Source organism: Notamacropus eugenii, chromosome 3 (genome assembly GCF_028372415.1).
Source record: "Notamacropus eugenii isolate mMacEug1 chromosome 3, mMacEug1.pri_v2, whole genome shotgun sequence".
Taxonomy (NCBI): Eukaryota; Metazoa; Chordata; class Mammalia; order Diprotodontia; family Macropodidae; genus Notamacropus; species Notamacropus eugenii.
This window is the reverse complement of record NC_092874.1, coordinates 471,028,913-471,041,793: the sequence shown is the minus strand read 5'-3', so window position 1 is coordinate 471,041,793 and position 12,881 is coordinate 471,028,913. Positions and strand designations below refer to the sequence as shown.

General features: G+C 44.6%; 1 protein-coding gene across 2 annotated transcripts in view; it reads right to left on the bottom strand.

Moving 5' to 3' along the window:
* Window positions 1-12,881, bottom strand: part of PDE1C (phosphodiesterase 1C) — a 573,123-nt gene that overhangs the window by 485,244 nt on the left and 74,998 nt on the right. The window lies entirely within an intron of this gene.

The following is a 12,881-nucleotide window of genomic DNA, read 5'->3' as shown; positions in this document are numbered from 1 at the left end:
GAGAAGCTAATTGACTTTCCTGGGGTCACATAGCTAAGAAGTATCTGAGACAGGTTTTGAACTCAGGTCTTCCTGACCTCTATCCACCACACCACTAGCTGCCACATGACCTGGGACTCAATCACACAAATATTGGAGGGGGGGGGTGAATCCAAGAAAAGAAGGGAAGGGCAACCCCAGAAATCTTCTCTGTTCCAGGGTCTGTCCTCCATTAAGAATGAATAATCCTCAGGGAGAAATAAAGCCTCTACAGTCCAGCAGATGATCAGCATCACTAGGAGGCGGTCAAAGGGCAGGATGGGAAATCCCAGTCACCAACAGGGCAGTAATTGAGGGAAAGCAAGAAGAGCAAGAATTGATCACCCAGGTCCTGGGCTCTACCCTCTCTCCCCGCCCCCCATCACCACCAAACTAGAAATGGACCCTTTGGGAATCTGTAAGTGGAAATGCAGACGCTGGAATTCTTGAGTGTGAGCTTATCTATAGACTGTTCGGACTTGCCTAGGTTTGGAAGGTACCTTTGTACCTTGGGTACAAAGCCCACCTGGTGATTGTTTATAATATAATTGAATTGATTGCTTTGATTTCAATGAGCATTAGTAATGGCTTGCACAGTCAAACTATGCTTACATGGTTTGCATCATGTCAAGCTCAAGTGATCGGTGTCTGTCAAAATACAGCAGGGAAGGGAAGGGAAGGGAGTAAAGTTTTCCCAGTGGGTAGGACTGAATCAAGAGAATAATTCAGGAAATTAATGAAGACTTTGCCACTTAACTGAGAGGAGCACTGTGGCCCACAAAAAGGGATAGGGCCAAGGGATAGAAAGAGCCAGCTCTCAGAGAGTTTGGTGATCTATTGAACCCACCAACACTTTGGTGTTGGGTGCAGTGTGTAACTGCCATAGTGAACCCTCAGTCATATAACTGAGCAATAGCACCCCATATGGGGGTTAAGATAATCCGAGTCCTTGTACTTAAAATTTGTTTTCCACCATAACTAAGAGAAGCAGTATAAAGAACATATATGAAAACATATGAGTAGAAAAAATGGAGCGTTCACATACTGAGAACAAGGAATAACCAATGGCCAGCCCACATACTCTAATAGTATTTGGTAATATCAAAAGAATTCGAGGAAGACCCTCCACTTACAGGAAGACATAGACAAGAGTCACATGGAATGGACTCTGATTGACACTGTTGAACAGATTATCTACATGGATAGGATCACAATTAGAAACTCCCTATTGGATTACAAAGGAATGCAGACTATAAAAGAGACTCTTTGGGTTCAATTCCAGACCACCACAATAAAGTGAATATTGTAATAAAGCCAGTCACGCACATTTTTTGATTTCCCAATGCATATAAAAGTTAGGTTTACACTATACTGTAGCCTATTAAGTGACAGTGGTGTTATGTCTAAAAACAATGTACATACCTTCATTTAAAAATACTTTATTGCTTAAAAAAAAATGTTAACCATTACCTGAGCCCTCAGTTAGTCCTAATCTTTTCGCTGGGGGAGGGTTTTGCCTCGTTCAATGTTGACGGCTGCTGACCAGGCAGGTGGTTTTGCTCAAGGTTGTGGCAATTACTTAGAATGAGACCATCCTGAAGTTTGCTGAGTCCATTGACTCTCCCTTTCACTTGGACGCTTAGAGGCCATTGTAGGGTTACTAACTCAACCTAATTTCAATATTGTTGTCTCAGGGAATGGGAAGCCCACGGAGAGAGAGAGAGAACAACAAGTAGGTGGAACAGTCAGAACACACAACATTTATCAATCAAGTTCACCTTTTATATTTTGATGGTGGTACCCCAAAACAATTACAATCGTAACATCAAAGATCACTGATTACAGACCACCATAACAGATATAATAATAAAGAAAAAGCTTGAATACTATGAGAATTACCAAAATAGGACACAGAGACCCAAAGTGAGCACATGCCATTGGAAAATGGTGCCAAAAGACTTGCTCAACGCAGAGTAACCACAAATCTTCAATCTGTTTTAAAAAAACACCCACAATATCTATGAAGCACAATAAAGCAAAGCACAATGAAATGAAGCAAGCCTGGTGCTGTTTTCTACCTGTAATGCTCAGGCCTCACACATAGTGAGCCTTTAATAAATGTTTACTGAATTCTTTTGACTTTAACTTTAAGTCACAAAAGAACCATAGTGAGAAACAGCATGGTTTGGTGGATGGACGACTGGCCTTGGAGCTAGAAAGACCTGGGTTCGAGTCTTACCTCTGATGCCTGTGTGATCCTAGGCAGATCATTTAACCTCTCAGAGCTCTAGGCAACACTGAGGCTCTAAGTTACAGCTGTGGATCAGCTTTAGGAGGGGGGGTTTCCTCACTCATGAGTTCCCTATACCAGTGGCTGCCCATGTTGAGGTTCTAGCCTTATCACTACCCAGGGAGCAGGAACCATCCTACGCTCTTTAATTGTTTTCTTTGTAAATGCATCATTCAATAAGCAAGATCAATTATATTCCTAAATTCACCTAAAAAGTAAGGGGGAGAATCTGAGCTGAAATTTATTTGCAGATCTACCATTCATTTGAAATAAAATGGATGCAATGCTAACTCCATTCCGTGTCTAGTTTCTACATTTCCAAGTCAGGAAGCTTTACTGAGTCTGAGGCTATCTCTCCAGGTCCCCACTGAATTATCTGCTAACTTAGCAGATTTACCCTGCACATTTTCCAAGCCCAGGTCATGTCCCACCTGCCTTTGCCTTAACTCCAGTAAAATGTAAATAAAACCAATATTAGCTAAACACGTGCCATGTACAGCCAATCCTAGGAGAGATACACAGTTCAGACAAGACTTGGTCCTTTTCCTCATAGACTTTATAGTCTGGGGCTGAGGGGAGAAGGTGGTGTTGTACCATCAGAGATAGATGGAGAGCTACATTATCAATGTGCTTTGTACAGTAGGGTTAATAAAATTGCATTCTCCCTGCTCTGGAATAATTCCAGGGAAGTGTTTGACTCTGTCACTCTAAGCCCAAACTCCTACCCTGTCTGTTGTGGGAAGGTATTCCTGGTCACTTGAATAAATTGAACACATCCAATTAATCATACAGAGAATGCAAACTCCTTGAAGCCAGAGCCCTGATTGCCACAATCTGTTTCTCCTCAGAATTTAGCACAGTACTTGGCACAGATAAACTGCCAATTTTCATTTCAAAAATAAATGCCTTTCATTCATTCATTGAGAGCAGGAATGAAGACGTTCCATAAAGACTCTAGACCCATGACAGGGAGGGATGGCAGAAGAAGAATTACCCCAGTGTTGGGTGTGAATGGCTGCAGGACTTTGGAATCACCCTGACCCAACCTGGTATGAGGGATAGAGACCCGTTTGGCCCTTGCGAAAGGCTGTCTCTTTATAATTCCTGGGCAAGGTCCCATGGGGTCAGCATTCAACAGAACTCTAATGCAAGGGAGGAACTCAGAATGGCACCCCTAATTTGGCGATGCATTAAGATCTGGATTCTGAATACAAATTTCAGGCTCTGCAGTACTCCCATGCCGCTCCAGGATTGGCCTTTGATGGGGATGCCTCCTTTACCTCCTCTGGATACCTCACAGAGGCATAGTTATTTACATCATCTCCCCCATTCCAATATGAGCTTTTTAAGGACAAGGATCGCACAGGAGCCTTCCTTTGTGTCCCTAGTGCTTAGCACAGTGCCTCATACATAGTAGGCACTTAATAAATGCTTGTTTATTTACATATTTATCTCTGCTACCTGAGAGGGATAGAAAAGGATGATACCTTCTGCTGAAGGCTGTACTGGGAAGCAGACATGGAGATCGGTGACGCTGCCATCTAGTGGAAGATCAAGATTATTTCAGTCAGAGCTATGAACTCTATACTAAGCATGTGGCTATTAGAACTTCAGAAAGGACCACCGGGGAGGAGTGACACAAGAGCATAACCAGAAAGTATACACCAAGAAACTACCTGGAGACAATAAGTACCCTCTTGGAGTCTACTCAGTGCATGACTGTAGGTGCTTGAGGCATTTGAGAGAGGGTTGCTCATAAAATAATTAACATTAATTTCCATGAGTCCTGGTTTCTTCCATTTGTATTCTGTTCATTCTTTGGGCCTTGCACTTGCAAGGGAAGTTGGTGATTACACACTAGGTGGGGTCAGATAGCAAAGAACCAAGATTTTCTGGATGGACAGAATCAGCCAGACAATTGTAAAAAACTCAGAAAGGTAGATGAGAGCCTCTGACATAAGAGTTCCACATGATAAGTACATTAAGAAGTTACAAACCAAAGAGCTACAAGAGGTATGAGCAGGAAGGTCGTCACCAAGGAGGACAAGAATCCAAAGTTTGCTTTGAGGAGGTGGCATCTACCAGAGCAAAGAGGAGACCTATAAGAAGGCCCCTGGAATAGTCCAAGCAAGTGACAATAAAGACTTGTGTTAGAGGGTTTTCTTTGGACATGGGAAAGAGGAGATATTTCAGAGATGAAAATAGTCAAGACCTGGTAACTGATTAGACACCATGTGAGGGAGAAGGAAGAGTCATGATCCCAAGGTAAAAAACACAGAGACTGAGAAAAAGGTAGAGCCATGCAGAGAAATAACGGGGTCAGAAGGAGGAGCTTGCAAACGAGAGATGAGCCAGAGCTCTGCTTCAGACGCAGGTGCTGTGGAGCAACCAGGCAAAGAATGTCCTGAAGGCAGTTAGAGATGTGAGTCTGGAGCTCGGAAGAAAGACCAGCCCTGAAGATACTGCTAATCACGGTTCATGTTTACATGGTGCTTTAAGGCTGGCAAAACCTTAGAAATATGATTTCTCCTCATTCTCAAAACAACCCCTTGAGGAAGGTGCCATTGTCCCCATTTTACAGATGAGGAATGGGAAACTGTAAAAAGAAGTGACTTGTTCAGGGCCAAATAGCTAGTAAGGGTCTGAAAAGATAATCAAACCTAGGTCTCCCTAACTCCCTACCTCTACTGCGAGAAAAGTGGTCACTGAATCCACAGGAGTGGAAGATGGCAAGAGAGAGAGAATGTAGAGAAAAGAAAATGGGGCTGGGAACAGACGCTTGAGAAACACCCACCCTCAAGGAGTGAGAAAGAGAAGGAGGAACCAAAAAAAGGGACAGCAAAGAAGAGGTCAGAGCCCTTGGAAAATGATTACTCCATTATCTGTCTCCTTATAGGTATTGTCTGTAACAAGCAACTGAGACCTTACTCTATACTTGTCTTTTTCCACTTGACTGTACAATTTAAGGCTTGATTTCAGGCCCTAGTCATTAAAAATGGACTATGGGGATAGTGTGACCCCACAGTCTCTGGGTGGTAAGGTAATGGGTTCAGTACCAACAGAATCTGGATTGAGTTAGTTAGCCAGGCAGAGAAAGGAAAATTAATCTGGGGCAGCAAAGAAAGAGAAAGGGAGCGAGGGAGATTAATGCTCCCCACCCAAGAACTAGAAGTCTCCTAGATGACATTAAGATTCCTTCTATCTTTCTGTCTTGGATTCTATGATTCCTACTGTAACCAGCTACAAACTTCTTTTCCTTCGTCTCCCACACTCTGGTAGCACCAAGCTTCACCCTTTTTCGTTTGTGTGGTACTAGGGATAACTGATAGAAAAAGCAGGTCCAGCTACCTTGTTCTCCCAAAAGATAAGTGTAAGATCATGGGATCCTAAATCTAGGGCTGGTAGGCCTCTCAGAGGCCATCTGGATCATTCTACAGATGAGGAAACTGACCTCCAAAAAAGGAATATGACTTTCCCAAAATCACTCATAGGATTACAGATTTAAAGTCGGGAGGGACTTTCCAATTTCTTTATTTTACAGATAAGGAAACTAAGGCCCTATGAAGCTAAGTGAATTATCCAAGGTCATATAAGACTTGAACTCCATCTAATATACAATGCTGCCTCCCCAGCTTGCATTATAACAGAGGTCAGTTCCCATGAGACTAGCCTGCCCCAGGGACTGGGATTTTCACTTCCTGTTGGGGTTTGCTGACTGAGGGTTTTTGAAGGTGACAAACTCCCACTTTCTTTTCCCAAATCATGAGAGTAGCAGGAAAGAGCAGAGATTCTACACCAGGATTGTGCAATATTGCGATTGTGGTTAATGCAGAAATGGGAGAAAATGCTTGTGTAAAAGCAGTTATTCTCCCTCCCAATATGTCTGGCAAGCCCCTGACCATGGGGACAAGACTGTGTCTGTTGCAACAGATGTCATGTGTGCATGTGACTGGATAATGCCTAGGCTTTATTTTTCCCTCATTATGTTGTTTTTCAGAAATCACTGATTTGGGAAAAGCCACTGGATCTGAAAGGAAGGAGTTGCCTGTGAGCTGAGGTAAAATCAACCCATGGAAAGTAACTTGAATCCAGGACCTGGAAATCCCAGGAAAGGAGTACTACTCATCTGCCTGTCACAATAATCACTGACATTTGCATACCACTTTATATCAATTATTGAACTTGAACATTCCAACAACCTTGTTCATCAGGTACTGTGGGTATTATGACCCTCATTTTACAGATAAGGAGGCTCAGCTAAGTCATTAAACTTGCATTAGATTTGCTCAAGGTCAAACAGCACCTAAGTGTCAGGGACTGGATTTTAAACATAAATCTTTGTGACTTGAATTCTTATACTCCATCCACTACTCAACATTTTCTCTAAAAAAGAACATTTCTCCACCCAAGATCAAGAGTAACCCAGGAATAGTCCTCCAAAATTCAGCAAACACCCTCCTGAACCCCAAGGTGAGCCAAAAAGAGAACCATTATCCCTTCTCCACCAACCACCCCACCAGCTGCAGGATCGCTCTGGATTCCCCTTCCCTGAGAAGATGCAATTCCATTATTTAGACCATGGTTGCAACCAGATCATTTGAAGGTGAGAATGAATGACAGGGTCCATTTCTGCCCTGAATCTCGATTATTCATTAGTCAACATGACAGAATTCAGGATATCTGAAGGGAGTGGGGGAAAATATCAAATTAACTGAGCTCATCAGGGGTTTGGATAATGACTGAAGCCATTAATAGAAAAACTAAACATTGGGGACATGTTCTCAATAGACACAATCAGGGTTTTATGCCACACAGGCTTCCATGATGCACTTGAATATCGCTTTCCCCAGAACAAACCATCCAGGTGGTGTTTGAGTTAATCAGGCCAGCCTTGTGGTCAGTGTTTGTTTCAGCCATGATAGGACAACGAATGCCTAGTCCAAAGCAGGTGGGGCCATTCTGAAACCCCCTCTGCCCTGTGCCTCAGTCCTAACGCGCACGAGAAAAGTTCAAATACGCAGGCTGAGAAAATGCCCTCTGGCGCTCCTCCAGGTTTCTCGCTCCCAAAATAGAAAAATACTTCATCCCTTTGTATCCTTTCACACAGTCCGATTTGAGCCAAACAGACCTCACTAGCTGATCCCCACATGTGACCATCCATCTCCACCTCTGTACTAATGCATAGGCACATGCCTGGAAAGCTCTCCCCTCCTCACCTAAGATTCATGAAAGCCTGTGCAGTCCTCAAGGCTCAGCTCACAGGCCACCTTCCCTGGGAGGCCCTTTCTGATCTGCCCAATTGTTCGTGCCCCCCTAAAAATTGCTTTGTATTTATTCTACATGCATGTATATTCAGAGGCACCTTGGGGTAGTGGATAAAAAGCTGACCTCAGACTGACAGAAGGGCAAGCCTCCAGGCAGCCCTGAAAGTGAAATGGGTAGTTTGGGGGCCCCTTCTGTTTCGGTAGAGGAATCTCCTCACTGGCAGTTCTAGATAAGAGTGAAATCACAGGTCTGGTTCAAAAATAACTGATACTCTCTAGTGGGGGTATTTGAACTTGAATTTGACCTAATAGGGTCCAAGAATTTACTTCATAGATTCCAAACCTTTTCAAAGGAAGTAGATGTAACATCTATCATTTATCTGGTACTTTGAGATAGCCAAGACAATTACAAATATTAGCTCATTTGATTCTTTCAATAACCTGGCAGGTAGGTGCTTCTATTATTCCCATCTTACAGAGAGGAAAACTGAGACTGGAAGAGTCTAAATGACTTTCCCAATTAATATATGTCTGAGGTGGTATTTGAACTCAGGTCTTTATTCCTCCAAGTCAAGCGCCTTTTCTGCTATGCCAGGCTACTTCTGAAAAGTAGATTCAGAGTCAGAGGACTTGGATTCCAATCCTGCCACTGACTCTATTTGACCTCAGGTAAGTTCCTTAACCTCTCTTAGCCTCAGTTTCCCCTTCTGTGAAATGGGGTGGTCAGATGAGGCATCCCTTGAGGTCCCTCCCAGCTCTCAATCTATGATTCTGAGGAAAAGGGAGACTTGGCCATTAGAGCATGTTTGACATCCTAACTCCAGAAAAGCAAGCCCCCTCTCCAGTCTCCCAGGCTCTGCCACTCACTTCAAAGGGAGATGCAATGAAATGTGCTTGTTTTCTTCTCCTCTGGGCAGACTCTTCCAGTGAGATGGGAGGCATTTCAGGACAGGGTCATCCACTCACTCACCCTTTCCCCCTAGTTCAGTGTGGAATTGAAGGATAGACAAATCAAGCTTGTTCCTTCTCCTAGAGTCCCCTGCGGAGACAAGCTGGTCCTTCAGGTATCTGAGGGGCCCATAAGTGGAAGAGGCATTAGGCTCTTTCTGTTACTTCTAAAAGGCAGAACTAGAAGCCATGAATGGAAGCTGCCAAGAGACAAGTTCAGACTTAGAATAAGGAAAGACTTTCTGCCCATGAGCACTATCCAGCTATCCCAAAGTAGAATAGGATCCCTCAGGAGGTAAGGGGCTTCCTCTCATTGGAGGTCTTCAAGCAAAGGGTAAGTGAGCATAGCTAGCGCACTCTCTCCACACACACACACACACACACACACACACACACACACATAGGTGTGCACATACAGACGTATGTATACCCATATACGTGCATATGTATGTATGTGCGTATATATATAATACAGGGCTCAGTGCATACTATAGAGCACCAGGCCTGGTGTCCAGAGATCCTGAGTTCAGATTCAATCTCAGACCCTTCCTAGCTCTGTGACTCTGGGCAGTCACTTAAACCTGTCTGCCTCAGTTTCATGATCTATAAAATGAGTTAGAGAAGGAAATGGCCACCACTTCAGTATCTTTGCCAAGGAGGCTTCAAATGGGGTCATGTAGAGTCAGACACGACTGAAATGACCCAACAACAAAAATAAAACATTTGCTTATATGTTCACAGAGTGTCCCTCATCACAATATCAGCTCCTTGAGATGAGGATGGGTGCACTTTTCTCTTTGCTTCCCACCACTTAGCAAAGTACTCGGTATATAGCAGTTGTGTTTTAGATGCTTGTGGATGGATTGCTGCTAGGTGGTAGAAGGGAGTCTTGTGCAAGTACCAAACTAGATGGCCAATGGGTCCCTTCCTGTTCTGAGAACTGTCGGTTCTGTGGTTGTGTATCGTGCATGTGCGTGCCTATGTGCATGTATAAGGTCAGTGATCAGAGATTCAGTCACTTTCTGTCCCTCCTTTGCATCATTGGGTAGAATTGAACGGCCATTGAAGTCCTTTATAGCCATGGGATTCTGGGATTCAGCAAATGTAGAACAAATAAACAGAGAAAGTTGGGGGGGATGCTTGAGAAAAGGTTAAAAAGGTCAGGATCATGGGAGGAAATGAGGACTAGGAGAGCAGCCAAGGAAAAGAAAAAGCAGCAGGAGCCCAGCTGGGGCAGCAGAGAATAAGGGAGAGCTGCCCCAGAGCACAGAGAGTCAGGGCAGAGGCACAGAGACAGAGTTCTGGGAAAATTAGAAAGTGACTCTGCATCCGCTACTGAGCCACTTCCAATTTTAGCCCTAGAAGCTTGAGGCTGACTCCCACCTCTGACCTCGACATTCCCTCTGGCTTTGCATTAGCACAAGATCTGGGATCCAAAGGCAGAGGCTTTGGCATCACTGGGATTGCTGCTGGGCCTCTTGGGATCCTTCAGGGACCCGGACCAACTCAGCTCCCAGCACTTGGCCCAGCGACCAGCAACCATTAGAAGTTTGAACTTCCCAGACCCCAACAAATGCAGCCCAGGCACCTCCAGGTGGGAGAACACCTGAGGCCCAAGGCACACTGGGCAAGCAGAAACCAAGCCAGACAACTTGGCCAACCAAGTCTTTGTCTGCTCCTTTCTTGTCTTTTTTTCTTTTCTTTTCTTTCATTTTTTTTTCCTTTTCTTATGGAAATACCATTTGAGAAAAATGCTACTTTAAACTAACATAGGATGTCAAGCTTTGGTCCTTTAGATGGAGGAGGGATTCAAGGAAGCTTCAGATCTGCCTCAGGCTCCCAAAATCGCGTCATATAAACCAGGCTTTCCCCAACTTAAGGTCCAAGTTAGTGTTGGTAGATTGAGAAATTGTAGCTCCCTGTACAAATGCAAGCTCGTTATCAGGAAGTGTGGCACTGTCGCTGTAGTTGTTTGGTTGCTGTTTTGAATCGCTCAGTCCCATCCGAGTCTTGGTGACCCCATGGACCACCCAGGCCCCTCTGTCCTCCACTATCTGCCCACACTCATGTTCATTGCTTCCATGATGCTCTCTCCCCATCTCATCCTCTGCCATCCCCTTCTCCTTTTGCCGTCAGTCTCTCCCAACAGCAGAGCTGTTACCACCTACTAACAACTCTAACTACAGCAAGGCCACAAGAACTTTGTTACAGGGACATGAAATTCAGAGAATGCCCACATACTTTCAGCCCTTCCAAAGCATAGAGCTAGTTAGCAAAAATGAAGAGTAAAATAAGAAGCCATCACACGATGGGCCCTGGAACTCAGAGATATCTTCTCGGGTCCATGGACTACTCCTTTCTCCAGAACGTTCAAGTCAACCTCCTTCACCTCCTTTGTTTGTTACATTTGCACTGCAGGACTCAGTCTTCGGTCTGCAGAGACCCCTCACTGGATCCATCCATCCCCACAGCCTCACAGCTCTACTCCCTTTCATGGCTAAACTCTTTAAAAAGCCAGCTGCCATTAGGACTTTCACTTACTTTCTTCTCTATTTTTCCCAACCCCTCTGCAGACTGGCTTCCTCCCTCATGCTGATCTTTCCAAAGTCACCCATGATCTCTTCCCTGCCAAATGGAGTGACTTTTTCTCAATCCTCACTCCTCACACCTCTGTGCAGCCTCAGGGATGCTCAATCACCCTCCTTTCCTTAACACTCTGACCATGCCTCAGTTTTCTTTGTTGAATTTTCATCCAGGCCACAACTTTAGACAAACTCCAAAGCTACTTCTAGGCCCTCTGATCTTTCCATTCCATGTGGTTTCACTACATCAGCAACTTTGGGTTCAATTATCATCTCTCTGAAGAAGTTTCTTAGATGTATTTATCCAGCCCTAACCTGTATTGGGTCTTTTATCTCCAGCTGCTTATTGGACATCTCAAACTAGACATCCCCTAACCATTTTAAACTTGGCATGTCTGCCACAGGGCATTATGTTTCCCCTAAAACCCTACCCTCTTCCTATCTTCCCTATCACTACAGAGGACAACACCCTCCCCACCAGTCCCTCAGGCTCACACCCCAGGAGTCTTCCTGGACTCTTCACTCTCTCTCACCCTCAGATCCAAGCTGGTGCTAAGACCTGTGGATCTCACCTCTGCAGCACCTTCTCTCCTCTGACAATGCCCAGCCTGGGGCAGGCCCTCATCACCTCACACCTGGACTATTGTGATAACCACTGTTGGTGGGTCAGCCTGCCTCCAGTCTCTGCCCACTCCAGTCCATCCTCAGACAGCTGTAAAAATGACCTTACTAAAGCCCAAGAATGAGCATGTCACTCTCTTATTCTATAACACAATGACTCCCTATGGCCTCCAGGACCAAATATAAAATCCTCTGTTTGGCTTTTCAAGTCCTGCATAACCTGGACCCTTCCTACCTGTCCTGCCTCCTGACACCTTACTCCCCTCCACATTATCTAGCCTCCTTGCAGTTCTTTACTCAAGATATTCCATCTCTCGACTTGGGGCATTTTCACTAACTGTTCCCAGTGTCTGGGATTCCTTCCCTCCTCACTTCTACCTCTCAGCATCCCCAGCTTCCTTTAGGTCGCTGCTAACATCCTGCCTGCTATGAGAAGCCTTTGCCAACTCCTTCCTTCTAAGATCACCCACAGTTTTATCCCATGTAAATCTGGTCTACACATAATTGTTCACGTTTTCTCCCCAGTTTGATTTTGCGTCCCTTCAGACAGTTTCTGCCTTTCTTTGTGGAACCAGTACGTAGCATAATAACTGGCACATAGTATGTGCTTCATAAATGCTTGTTGACTTAGCAGTAGAGTCTCAGTGAAGAGACAGGGATCAGGAAAGGTCCAGAGTTTCCAGGCAGGTGAGACCCAAGGGGAGCCCCAAAAGAAGGACCCATTGTACTTTAATGATAACGTACAAACCCTGGGTACCTCGAATAGGAGGAAGGATAAAGGGTACAAAGGAGTTACACTGACACCTAAGGCAAGGCAAACCTTTCAGGTCTGATGTTGCCTCTGCCTTTTACTACTTGAGACTTCAGGGAAGTCCCTACAGCTCCCTGGTCCTCAGTTTCCTCATCTGTAAAAAAGGAAGGGTTGGGTTGGATAGCCTCTAAATTACCTACTGACTCTGAACCTATGATTCTATGATCTGAAGAGCCTGAAGATTCAGAACCAGGTGATGGCAAAAGAGGAAGGTTAACCAGGGATTAAAAGAAAGGCTTAGACTGGTAAGGATTCTAAGAGTCACTGAAAGAGGGGAAGGGATTTTCAAGGACTATTGCTCACAAGCCCCGACCAGTATGCTCCCCATTAATTATCAGCTAGAGCCA